The following is a 15,240-nucleotide window of genomic DNA, read 5'->3' as shown; positions in this document are numbered from 1 at the left end:
TAAAATAAAATAAAATATTGTACACACTGTGTACAAATTTAGCACATATTTTCTGCAGAAAAAAACAACAACAACAACAAAAAAAACCAACCAAAAAAATAAAAATAAACAAATAATAAAAAATAAACAATATATTTAAATATTACATAAATAAATAATAATAAAAAGCTAAATAAAATCAAATAAAACAAAATAAAAATGTTTTTTCAGAGTGTAATGATATTGGAGTTCCAACGCAGGGAAAATAATGAAATAAAAAATAAAATAAAATAAAAATACATAAAAAAATTAAATTAAATTAATTTTAAAAAACTGCACGAATTTACTGCAAAAACAGTACAAATTAAAAAAAATATATATTTAAAATAAATAAAATAAAATAAGTTAAAATGAAATAAAACATTGTACACACTTATTTGTACGCACTTCTTTGCTGTGAATAAAATGCAGATAAAAATACATTTATATATTAAAAAAATGTTAAATAATGTTAAAAGTAGAATTTAAATGTTTTATAGAACTAAAATAAAATAGTTATTCACAGTTATTCATATTCATAAGATTTTTTTTAAGCAGTTCACATTAAAATAAATAAATAAAATAAAATAAACTACACACTGTACAAATTTAGCACCTGCTTGTAGGAAAAATAAAGTACAAACAAAAAAAAAAACATTTAAATATTTAGAATAAAAAATAATAAAAATGTAAAATAAGATAAAATAATAAATAAAATATTGTACACATAAAATATGTACAAATTTAGCACTTCTGCAGGAAAAAAAAAGCAAATAAAAATGTAGCACTTATTTGCTGTGAATAAAATAAAGATAAAAATAATACATTTAAATATTTTAAAATGTTAAAAGTAACATGTTAAATGTTTTATATGAATAAAATAGTTATTCACATTGGAATACTTATTCATATTCATACATAGGATATTTTAAGCAGTTTACAAATTCACATAAAATAAAATAAAATCATTAAAAAAGTAAAATAAATAAATAATAAAGTAAAATAAAACAAAATAAAATAAACTTTTAAAAACAAACTGTTCACCTAGACACATTCAAGTGTGTCCAAACCTTAGATAAATAAAATAAAATAAAATAAATAATAAAATAAAATAAAATAAAATAAACATTTAAATGGCAGTCGTTACAAATATTTATTGTTCAGTTCAAAAGCACCTCTGTAGTGATACTTTACTAGACCAACTAAGCCATCTTAATAGAGAGTCACGAAGTTAGGCCATCAGAGCACTGTTTAACATCTTGATTGACAGGAAAAATGGGTAACAGCCTTCCCCCTTTTGTCTTCTACATAAATTGCCAAGATGTTCAGCAGGACAAATCCCAGACGTGGGCCTGGGCTTGAGGGGTGGGTGGGAAAAAATGCTTTTAAAAGTGGCAAACAATAACTTTTAATTTGCCACTCTTATTTCAAAAGGGAACCAGGCAGCAGTCTCTTTGTAAAAGAGAGAGAAAGTGGGCCACAATGCGGGGATATCTGCAGAGTCTTTCTTTTTACTATGCTGAAAGGATTACGCTTTTAAAAAGAACGAGAAAAAACTAAAGACCTGTACCTAATCACTTCCCCTGGTAATTCCTCGGCTTGATTAAAAGAGGGGGACGGAGAGCGGAGAGGGATATCAAGAGGATTTGAGAGTTGCTTTGGGGGCAGGAAAGGCGCTGCTACCTGAAGTCTGTTTGCGTCTGAGTTCATTATGGACGGGGTTTGAGGTGGAATGTTTACCGCATATAATAGGATTTGTACGTTTAATACGAATTCAGCATATTGGAGCTAGTAGTGAATGGGTGCCGTCAGAATGAGAGTCCAAACGGGTGATAAAAACATCAAAATAGTGCACAAGGAATCTCCAGTCCATCAATAAATGTCTTGTGAAGTGAGAAGTTGCATGTTTGTAATAAACCGATGCATGATTAAGACACTGTAACTTTAAAGCATCTCTTCCTTATCTCTTATTCTCTTCCTAATTTTAAACCATAACAATATTTCCTCCAGTGTAAAAGATGCATCAAAATTCTGTTTTTAGAACCATTTTGGACTCACTTGTAAACAGTACTGTATCTGTGCATATTTCTCTCCTAATTCAGACGAGGCGATTTTTCACTGAAGAAAGCAATGTTATGGATAGACAATATTATATTTATTATAAAGATACAGTTTGTAAAAAATATGTATTTGTTTTTTTACAAACACATATATTTTTACATCACAAGAGATTATTGTCATGTTTTCATCAGCTGTTTGGACTCATTTTGATGGTACCCATTCACTACAGAGGATCCACTGGTGAGCAAGTGAAGTATTGCAATTTTTTTTTTTTTCAGATGTGTTCAGATGAAGAAATAAATTCATCTACAGCTTGGATCACCATTCAACAACTGTCCAATTTGACAGTTGACAAACATTTAAATATTTAAAAATGTTAAAAATAATGTAATTTATTAAAAATAACTAAAATTCACATCCAAAATAAAAGTTTGCGTTTACGTAATATATGTGGGTGTACTGCATATATTTACATTTTACATGTAATAATATGTATTATTTATTTTGGATGCAATTAATCACAATTAATTGATTAATTGACAGCCCTAATCATAATTTCAAAAATTAAAATAAGTTTTTCAAAGTGATTGGAGTTTCCATGCTGGAAAAAAATTAATAAAATAAAATAAACTATATAAAAAAAACCCAAAAAAACAAAACAAAACAAAATAAAATACATATTAACATTGTACACACTGTGTACAAATGTAGCACTTATTGACTTTGAGAAAAATGACAAATAAAAATAATACATTTTTTTTTTTTTTTTTTTTTAGTTAAATAATGTTAAAAATAACATTTTCAGTATTTTATAGAACTAAAATTAACTAAAAATTCATATTCATACATAGGATGTTTTTATGCAAATTCTGGGATTCACAATAAAATAAAATAAAATAAATACATATTAACACTGTACACACTGTGTACAAATGTAGCGCTTATTGACTGAGAAAAATGACAAATAAAAATAATACATTATTTATTTTTTTAAGATAAATAATGTTAAAAATAGCATTTTAAGTATTTTATAGAACTAAAATGAATTAAAATTCATATTCACACATAGGATGTTTTTAAGCAGTTCTGGGATTCACAAAAAAAGAAAAAAAAAGAAAAAGAAAATAAAAAATTTACACTACGAATTAAAAATAAAAATAAACTACTACTACTACTAATAATAATAATAAATAGAATTTACAGTAAAGGCTGTATGTATAATGTATAAGTTATGTATAATTAGAACAAATGTATTTATGTCACTGAGAACTGCCTTCATTTGCATTAAAGGGATAGTCTTTATCTCCATAAAAAAATAAAAATTAAAATAAAATTCTGTCATCGTTTACTTTTCCTCACGTTATTACAAACCTGTTTGACTGTGAGATTTTGTTCTGTGGAACACAAAAGAAGAGATTTTGAAGAATTTTGGCAACCAAATGATTTCAGGTAAAAATTACTTTTATAGTATGGACAATATAATAAATAATTACTATGGAAGTTAATGGGAATAGAAATGGTTTGGTTATGAACATTCTTCAAACTTCATTTTTTGGCTGAGCTATTAATTTGACTATCTGGTCTCATGACGAAAATGTACCTCTGGGAACTATTTCGCAAGATGCGAAATACGTACCAATATGTACATATCACTGCAGTTTCCAATAGAAATGAACATTAGAGGCGGTAAAACAGCCAGCACTTGTAATTGTTTTCGAACGCAGTTATGATTACAGCTCCATATGTTTTGTTTTCCAAACATAACATGCTTTCTGTGTAGCTCAACCGGCATGGAACTGGACTGAGGATGCGGAATCCTTGAGTACGAATCCTGTGAAAAACATGACTCATGATGAACAAGCGAAAAGATGAGAGATCAAAAAACAAGTTAAAATGGCATGCTTGGAATTGCTTTTTTACATCACATTCGCTTTTGTTTATACTATCGGGTAGAGTTAAGTGTAGATGGTACGTTATTTTACAACGTCACAGAGCATTAGAGTTACAGCGCCACGCAGTGGACATTTCGCATCGAATACGTCACAAAACGTACATGGCGGTACATATTTCAGATCTTGTGAAAAAGATTCCACAGGTACATTTTCGTCATGAGACCAGGTTGCAGGTTGAGATACAGTACATTGGTAATTAATCAAATAAGTCTGAATTATTTTTGCCTTTTTATCAGTTGTTGCAAGTCGTAGGTTTTTATACAAAAATAATATATTTAATATCAAGTCAAAATAGTGTTTTTAATATCAAGACAGTCCCATCAGCAATAAAGCAAAGCCTATTCACTACTTTGAAGTGCTTACATAGTCTACTTACATTTTATTGCATATGTAAAATGAGAAAATGATTTGAATGGCATGAACTTTGCTCAGTCTACATACTATCCCGCTATAATTGCAAAATCCAAAGTATTTTTTAGTGGTGCACAATGTTCAATAGAAGTACACAACCCTCATAATAAAGGAAAGCTAGTTACTCTTGCTTATCCTTCAATGTTTACCTAATGAAATGCTGTGTCAGTGGTAATCCGTTCATTGGCAGCCACTCAACCTTCTCAGCTGATTCACTCTGTCACACAACTGGGGTCCAATAGGATCCCTTCTTAAGAAAAAAAAATAAATAAAAGAATGTCTCCTTTGTCCATCTCCACCCCATACACCCCCCACTTCTTCTGCCCCGTCATCCCATTTGGCTTCTCCATGGTGATGGGACATTTGTGCATTTGTGCGGTGATGGACGGTCTGATAGACGTCCTTTTGCCTCGCTGGCTCTTCCATGAACGGTCCGCATTGCGCTGAACCTTTTGTCCGGGGTCTCGCTACGTTCCTCCGGTTCTAATTGAATCAACAGGATTGCTGTTACGAAGAGCATCGAGGCAAGGGGGTCTCTCAGAGGCCAAAGGACAGGTCAGGACCTCTGATCCCAGCGCAGTACCTGCTGGGCATGGCCAACTAGTGTCAAACTTTGGGCACTGGGATGAATTAGCAGTGTGTTTGTAATGAGTCCCAGCTGGAGCTCAGAGCTGGAGCATTGTAAAGGAGATTTCTTATTTCATCTGTTGTTGGGAAGTCTTCCTACAAGCTGTACACTCACGCCTGACAGCCGTTATTATAAAGAACTCTTCATAAGAGAGTGTTCTTTAATCAGACAATTTAAAGAGTCAAGTGTAAAAGAAAGTGCTTGGAATTTGTGACAACAACATGCAAATGTGCTGATCCTTTGGTTCCAGATCCATTTCTTTTATAACATTTCTAGTTCCTTCTCTATTCTTAGAAAAGGTGTGTTTAGACTATTATTTTTTTTTCAGTCTTTTTAGAGGCAGCATGTGCAATTCAGTAATTGGCCTTAAATATATATTGCTAACTACATGATAATTGTGCATCTTTAATTACAACCTGTCAGTAACAACACATATCTAAGCTGAGTTTGATTCACTAAACAGAACGAGAGTCATTTGTTTGGAGAATTAGACTATATTGGTAGTGCTGTATGTTTTTTGATTCACTAAAAGGAACATACTTATAATATTCTTTTGTCTAGGAATCAGATCATCTTGGTAGTGCTGCTTCTGATTCCCTTAAAAGAACTGAATCAGTCATTTGCAAATAAGACTACATTGGTTAAACTGCATGTTTTTGACTCACTAAAAAGAACCGACTCATAAGAGTCATTCGTTCAGGAAGCAGACTACATTAGTAGTGCTGTATGTTTTTGACTGACTAAAAACAGCTGAATCATAATATTTATTTATCCATTCATTCATTTAACTGACTCATAAGAGTCATCTGTTTGGGATTCAGATTATTTCCATTGCACTGTATATTTTCAATTTACTAAAAAAGAATCAACTCATAAGATTCATTTGTTTAGGAATCAGAAACGAATTATAAGAGTAGTTTATTCGGGAATCAAACTACATTGGTTGCACCATATGTTTTTAATTCATTAAACAAAACCGACTCATAATAGTCATTCTTTCAGGAAACATAATACATAGATAGTACGTTTTTGACTTACTAAAAATAACTGATTCATAAGAGTCATTTCTTTGGGAATCTGACTACTTTGGTAATGCTGTTTGTTTTTGACTCTCTCTAAAAAAAAAAAAAAAAAAAAAAAAAAATCAACAAGAGTCATTCGTTCTGGAATTAGACTACATTAGTAGCGCTGTATGTTTTTGATTCACTAAAAAGGACCAACTCCTAATATTCATTCATCCAAGAATCAGAACCAACTCATAAGAGTAATTTGTTTGGGATTCAGACTACATTGGTTGCACTGTATGTTTTTAATTTACTAAAAAAAAAAAAAAAAAAAAGAAAAAAGAAAAAAAAAAGAACCAACTCATAAGATTCATTTGTTCAGGAATCAGAACCGAATCATAAGAGTCATTCATTTGGAAATCAGACTACATTGGCTGCACCGTATGTTTTTGAATATCTGAACAGAACCTACTCATAAGAGTCATTTGCTTGGGATTCAGACTACACTGGTCATACTGTATGTGTCTGATTCACTAAAAAAAAGTCTCATAATATTAATTTGTTCAGGAATTAGAACCAACTGATAGTGCTATATGTTTTTGACTCTCTAAAAGGATTCATTTGGGAATCATACTACATTGGTAACACTGTAAGTTTTTGATTCACTAAAGTTCGGGAATCAGACTACATTAGTAGTGCTGTATGTTTTTAATTTACTAAAAAGAACCTACTACTAATAATAATTCGTCCAGGAATCAGAACTGACTCAAAAGAGTCATTTGTTCAGGAATCAGAACCAAATAATAAGAGTCATTAATTTGGGAATCAGACTACATTGATTGCACCGTATGTTTTTGATTCACTAAAAAACACCAACTTATAAGAGTCATTTGTTCGGGATTCAGACTACATTGATTGCACTGTAGGTTTTTGATTCACTAAAAAGAACTGACTCATAATATTAATTTGTACCTGAATCAGAACCAACTCATAATGAAAGTCATTCATTTGGGATTCAGACCACAATGGTCACACTGTATTTTTTCGATTCACTTTTTCAGGAATCAGAACTGAGTCATAAAAGTCATATATTCGGGAATCAGACTCCATTGGTTGCACCGTATGTTTTTGATTCACTAAAAAGAACTGATTCATAATATATAAAGATATGTATATAACAGGAGACTTAAATTACTAACATGACAAAATAAATTTATCAGAAACAAATTTCACCATTTACTTGATTTACCAAAGCCATTCATGAGAAGTAATGGGAAACTCAAGATTGGGAGCAAACCATATGCCTGTGGGATATGAGCCTTATTATCTCAACAAGTATCAACCCTGAAGCTCATATGTCTATAGGAGGGGCAAAGAAACTTCAGACTTTCGTCCAGAGTGTTGACGTCCTCCCCCAGTCTCCCCTCAGGAGTTGCAAATCAGACAGATATCTTGATTATTTGTCAAGAGCCTTCAAGAAGGAATAAACAACAGGCCTAGAGGACAGGCCTGGATAATGTAGGCCTGGTTTGGATTCAGGGGTCGTTTAAACGGCGTCATGCTGAGGGGGGCAGGAGCGCTGGGGGTGGGGAAGGGTCATTTTTTATGTCGTTCCAGAGAGAGTCAAAGAGCAATTTAATATTGCAACTAAAATATCTTTAGAAACAAAAAGCAGAGTGGACAGTGACAAGGTTCGCAATGCGACACAATACTAACAAAGCTTTGATTATTATTTATTTTCATACAGTCCAGACTATATTAAATAAATGTTCACTTGGAGTGAAGATAAACATGGTTTGTGACAACTAGAACAAGAAACTGTCAAAATGAACTTTCAGTGTTTGATTTTAGTTGACACTTTTATGAAAACAAGTGCCACTGTATTGATATTAAATGTATGAAAGCCTGTTTTCGCCTTTGAATAAAAACATTAAAAAAGGCAATTGTGACTTTTTATCTCACAATGTGGACTTTGTTTTATGAAATTCTGAGAAAAATAAAAATCAGATTTTAGGATATAAATACAGAAGTGCATGATATAATCTCACAGTTCTCAGTTTATGTCTCATAATTCTGTCTACAACTCGCCATTCTAAAATCATATCTCGCAGTTCTGAGTTTATATCTCAATTCTGTTTTTATATCTCATGAATATATCTTCAAATTAAGTTTATATCATGAATATATCTTGAAATTAAGTTTATATCACAATTTTGAGTTTATATCTCGCAATTCTGACTATATCATAATATCTCATAATTGATATCTCATAATTCTGACTATAACTTGAAATACTGAGATCATACCTCACAGTTATAAATTTAAATCTCAATTCTGTTTATATCTCACAGTTCTGATTATTTCTCATAATTCTGAGTTTATATCTCACAATTCTGACTATATCAAACAATTCTGAGTTTACATCTCATAATTCTGATTATATCTCACAATTATGTGTTTATATCATGTATCAGTTTATATATCGTATATCTGACAACATCTTGCAATTATGAGTTTATATCTCACAATTCTGACTATTTTTCATAATTCTGAGTTTATATTTCGCTATTTTGACTATATCATGCAATTCTGAGTTTATATCTCATAACTCTGAATATATCTCACAATTCTGGGTTAATATCATGTAATTCTGAGTTTATATCTCATAATTCTGAGTTTATATCTCTTGATTCTGACTATAGCATGCAATTCTAAGTTTATATCTTACAATTCTGAGTTTATATCTCATAATTTTAAGTTTATATCTTGGAATTTTGACTACATCTTGCAATTATGAGTTTATGTATCATAATTCTGACTACATATTTCAATTATGAGTTTATATCTTGAAATTCTGACTATATCATGGAATTCTGAGTAAATATCTCACAATTCTGAGTAAATATCTCATAATTCTGAGTTTATAACTTGTAATTTTGAGTACATCTTGCAATTATGAGTTTATATTTCATAATTCTGACTACATTTACAATTGTGAGTTTATATCTCGCAATTCTAACTATATCATACAACTCTGAGTTTATATCTCACAATTCTGAGTTTATAACTTGTATTTCTGACTACATGTTGCAATTATGAGTTTATATATCGTAATTCTGACTATATTTTAGAATTATGAGTTTATATTTTCCAATTGTGAGTTTATATTTTGCAATTCTAAGTTTATATTTCACAATTCTGAGTTTATATTTTCCAATTGTGAGTTTATATTTTGCAATTCTAAGTTTATATTTCACAATTCTGAGTTTATATCTCATAATTCTGACTATATCTCATAGTTTACGTCTTAGTTTTCATCTGACAAATCTTACTTTCTTAATTCTGATTTTATATCTTGCATTTTTTCGGCACAGAATTAAAAAAAATATATTAATTGCGACTTTTTATCTCACAATGCAAGAACAAGAAATAGAATTATAAGATAAAATGTTGTGATTACCTTTTATTAATATTATTATGAATATGAGCTTCCATTCTAATGACAACGCTGAAGCAAAAACACGAAGCAAAAAAGTACAACTTTTAGACGAATGCTATATATAGCCGGTTACTGCATGCACCACTTTAAAAGAAAGAAAACACCTTCAGGATGGCCTTTATCAGGAGAACTATTAATAATGCACACCACAGAGTGAACAAGTTCACCTCTTTTTTAGTAAGCAGTATTGATTAACGCATACACAACAGTGTCTCTCGCTCTCTTGAGGCTTGACCCATGGGGTGCTCAGTAGTTAAAGCCTGTTCTTTCTGAGTGAGAGAGATCTCTTCTGGAAGAGTGCAATGTTCTCTTTGTTCCCCGTGTGGAAAAACACAATGTAGGTGCTCAGGCATGCACTGGGAGGCAGATCTCCAGGGCTGCCCCGAATCTCATTAGAGGACTTTCCAAAGTTTATTATGATTGGACAGCCTTGTGAAAAGAAAGCAAGGGCCCTAAGAGTGCAGGGTAAGCCTGAGGGTGTGTGTGTGTGTGTGTGTGTGCAGGGACAGAATTAGTCCCATTCCCATACAGGAAGCAGATGTTTTGCTGTGGCCAAGTAACTCTGGGAAATCCACCGAGACAGGTCTTAAATGTCGTAACTCTTCATTAACTCGATGCAGCGTAAATGGGATTCTGTACACGGGGCCAATCTAGTTTCTCTTCCCTGTTCCAAATAAATGCATATAAGTGCACTTTCCCTGCTTTTGAGTACCTTTAAAGGGACGCTCATAAAGGCGACCAGCAGGGGGAGGCTTTGAAAACAAATCTGCTCATTGCGTAGCGAGATTGGGCCCTCGGCAGGGAGCGAGCCAGAGCGCAGGGCACAATACGCAGCCTGAAGAGACTTCCTGTGGGGTGAGGGATGAAAAATAAGAAACTGACTGAAGAAATAAAGATGAAAAGCTGGCTTGTTTTAACTGCTTGCCAATGAGGAACCGGTTCTTTGGTGTAGCTGACTGTCCTAAATGGGTTTTAGCTCATGGATTAACATCACAGATGCTTGAGGGTATTAAGTTGAACAGTAAAATGAGTTTATTTTGCAGGATTTTGACTATAGAGTTGGTATGGGGTAAGTTGAGCCACCCTTCTGTATAAGAAACTGTGCTTGTTTTTTGTTATGTGATCATCATATGTACTTCAGGGCTCTACAGTGCGACCAAAACTACTGCGTACAATTATGAAAAAATATTTAGGAGCACCATGTGTGACTGACACGATCAGCATATTTGTGTTTGCGCTGAGGAGAGCTTCATATGTTTCTACGTGCATTTGCAACATTTAGCAATGTATCACAGACATATCACCCGAATCCTTTCATAAACCAGGTGTAGAGAAAGTGTAAATAAGATTGTGCAATATAGAGAGCTTTGTTGATTATAATGTCACTTTGTGAGATTGCGATGAACTAAGATGAACTATTGATTTAATACAACAGTTAAATAAACAAGAAGTCAATAATAAGTGACTTGCATTGTATGACTATAATATTTCCACAAAAATAGTCTGAAACAAGTCACAACTGAGCCACTACACATCTCCATTCAAACACAATGGTGTTTCGTTTATGAATGAACATACGTTTTTAAACAAATCTAGTGAGTCAATGATTCAATTTCCCATTCATAAAGAGAGTCACTTGCTTTATTCCTGAAAGAATCAGCCGTTCGAACGAATCAAATGAATGAATGATTCAGTAATTAAATCAGTGACTTGCCGCCACCTACTGGCAGATTTAGTTTCATTTTTAAAGTATCTTTTCAGTTATTTAAATCATGTAATAATTCTGTATTCAACATTTTTATTTTAAAACATTAATCTCAACATGAATTTATGAATTTGATTGCACTCATGCCACCTCTGAGCCTCATTAAACAAATGAAAATACACTTACAAGCCACTTTTGTGTTCTTCTGTGCCACCTCTTTAGTACAAATTAATTTTGTTAATACTAATTTCATTTAAATGGGATCTTCTAAATTCTACTTGTTCTTATTCTGTCGTTTTAATTCGAATTTTTAGAAAGCTTAACAATATATTTTTTTAAAAATGTAACATAAAATATGACACACTTTTAATGAAGTTAGAAAAATGCCATTACAAAGGTAAAAACAAAAGTCCCCTGTCAGTTTAAGGAGTCACATATCACCTTGTAATGGAAAGGCTAATTTTTTATCAGATTTTTTGATTATTGATTAGATGGTGCTCCTAAAATTTTGACTGTGCTCCTAAATTTTTAAGTTAGGAGCACAAATGCTCCTAAAAAGGAAAGTAAGTGTAGAGCCCTGACAAATGGTAATACGTATTTTACTTTTTATTTTTATACATAATTTCTTACTAGGCAATTGGCTTACATTCTTACCCTGAATAACACATGCATATTGTCTGTGCTTTAATAAACAGCTTTCTATTCCTTAATAACTGTTTTGCTTTGCCAACAGCAATGGCTATGTTGTGTATGCAACTCAGACAAATATAGTTAAAATGCTGCAACTCATCCATAAAGGTCTGACAGTTAAGAGTGTCTGCTATTATTTAACAACATCCCTGCTACTGCGATCACTGCATGTGTATGTTTGGTAAAAGGTTGCCTTTCTCTCAGGTTCGCTTGTTTTCTTTAGTGTAACTGGACACCTTTTCCCTCCAGGACTGTTTTTCAGTAAACTAGCCCCTATCTGCTGCACAGATGCTCTCTCACTGTGCACTCTTTTACAAACATGCACATATTCAGTTGATTCATACACAATACATGATTTAGTTAGTCATATGGAAAGTGTGGCTATATTTTATGCTTACACATATGTATAAGGTTTCTGATATAAAAGTAAATGCAAAATTTGAGCGACTCCAAAGTGAGCCCAAACACACACACACACACATGCATTAACAGGGCGGAGAGCAGTGTGTATAGTTTACTTTGTAGGATTGTCTTAAGTGCAGATTGTTTTGGTTTGTCTGCATCACCTGTTTCTGCTTTAGTGTCAGGATGATGGAAAGGTTCCACACTAGAAGGATAAACATGAATGAACCTTAAAACGGGAGTGTGTCAATTTGTGTGCCTCTAGTGGCACCAAACGGAACTGCAAATGAAATCTGTTTTCAAACAGGTTTTCTAAACACTCCCCATCTTCTCTATTGATTGGAATAAACTACCTGATCTTGTGACGGAAATGTACGCGTGGAAACTTTTTCGCAAGATGCAAAATATGAACAATAGAGGTGGAAAAAACAGCAAGCACTTGTAATCGTTTTTGTACACAGTTATGATTACAGCTCCATATGTTTCACTTTCCGGATATAACAAGCTTCACTCGCAATGAAAGAGCTGAAAGACGTAGTGCAGATGGTACGTTATTTTAAGACATCACAGCGCATTTAGAGTTTTAGCACCACTCAATGGACATTTCAAGTTGAAACTGCAATCATACGTACAAAACCAACGTCACATAAAACGTATCATATGTACGTTGATCTGTTCCGGTGAAAAAAACACTCTTTTAGCGCCACACAGTGGACATTTCACATTGGATATGTCACGAAACGTACATGACGCTACGCATTTTGCGTCTTGCGAAAAAGTTCCTAAACGCATGTTTCTGTCATGAGACCAGGCTGCTACTCAAACAGGTTTCCTAAACACTCCCCCTCCCCTCTATTGGTTAAAAGATAAAAATTAGGCCTGCCCCAAACTCAGTTCATTGGTTGATCCAATATCAATATGTTTGGCTCGACTGGATGTTTTGAAATCAACGCAGAGCCATATTATTTACACATTTCGGGAAAATCCAAGTACAAACGATTTACTAATAGATGTCTGCATGTTAAGCTGGGGTAGAAGAAATCATTGTAATACTATAAAAAATATGCAAATTAGCTTCAAAGGCCAAAAAAAAAAAACATGCTATGAGAATAAAATGCTAAAATAACAGACTTTTCAAAAGCAGTTAAAAAAAAAAAATAAATAAATAAATAAAATAAATAAAATAAATTTAAAAATATATAACTTTCTTTTTTTAATATCTAACATATTTTGTTTCAAGGCAAGGCGACATTTCCCATTTTTAATGTATTTTAATTATGTACTAAAATAATTAAAACTAAAACTTAAAAATTATATACATAAAAAAATAATAAAATGTCAAAAACTCATAACAAGATGACTAAAAAATGATTAACGAAATTAAACTTAAATTAAAACAGAACATTTTAAATAAAAAAAATTTAAAACATTAATAAAAAAATACGAATATATAAAAAATATATTAAAAATACAAAAACTAAAAAAAAAAAAAAAACTAAAAAAAAATAAATAAATAAGTAATAAATAAATAGATAAATAAATAAATAGGTTAATAATAGAATTGTCATTTCACACTGAACTATTAATAAAAGCTTCATGTCTTTTTCAAGAAAGTCCATACTTTTTTTTTTATTAATACACTACCAGTCAAAAGTTTTTGGACTGTAAGATTTTTAATGGTTTTTAAAAAGTCTCTTCTGCTCACCAAGCCTGCATTTATTTGATCCTAGGTACAGCAAAAACATTTTGAAATATTTTTACTACCTGAAATAACTGTTTTCTATGTAATGTAATTTATGTAAATGTAATTTATTCCTGTGATTTCAAAGCTGAAATTCAGCATCATTACTCCAGTCACATGATCTTTCAGAAATCATTCTAATATTCTGATTTGCTGCTCAAAAAACATTTATTATTTTTACTATGTTGAAAACAGGTGAGTAGATTTTTATTCAGGTTTCTTTGATAAATACAAAGTTCAGAAGAACAACATTTATCTAAAATAGAAATCTCCGGTAACATTATAAATGTCTTTATCATCACTTTTAATCAATTTAAAGCATCCTTGCTAAATTAGAGTGTTCATTTCTATAATTTCTTATTATACTGACTCCAAGCTTTTGAATGGTATAGTGTATAATGTTACAAAAGCTTTTTATTTCACATAAATGCTGATCTTTAAATGTTTCTATTAATCAAAGAATCCTTACAAAATGCACTCAACTGTTTTAAATATTGATCATGTGACACTGAAGACTGGAGTAATGATGCTGAACATTTAGTTTTGATCACAGGAATAAATTACATTTTAAAATATATTCAAATAGAAAGCAGTTATTTTAAATAGTAAAAATATTTCACAATATTACTGCTTTTGCTGTATTTTGGATCAAATAAATGCAGGCTTGTTGAGCAGAAAAGACTTTTAAAAAACATTAAACATCTTACTGTTCAAAAGCTTTTGACTGGTAGTGTACAAGCATATTAGTACCTTATAGTGGCAATATGTACTAAAAGTTGTGCCTTTAAGGTTATAGCACTGCTGTACTGTTTAAAGTAAAGTTTTGCACGTTTGTCAGAGAGTGTACTGATTGTGTAGGTGCACTGGAGTGTGTAGTTTCGTCCTCTGACTGGGACATCTCAGATGGTCGTCTGTCTGCTTTCACTCCAAAACCCCCACGGTGAGCTCACACTGAGGGCCAGTGCAGAGGGGTGTGTGCTTCAGCACCTGCAAATGAAATTAAAACAGATTAATAGTGCACAGGACAAACAAACTCAAGCCCTCGGCAGGCAACATGCTAATGTGCAGCCTGTGTGGAGGATAATGAGACATTTTAGACTAAAATGACAGATTGTTTAATCTCCAACCA

This window comes from Labeo rohita, chromosome 15, assembly GCF_022985175.1.
Source record: "Labeo rohita strain BAU-BD-2019 chromosome 15, IGBB_LRoh.1.0, whole genome shotgun sequence".
NCBI lineage: Eukaryota > Metazoa > Chordata > Actinopteri > Cypriniformes > Cyprinidae > Labeo > Labeo rohita.
Note: the sequence above shows the minus strand (reverse complement) of the source record.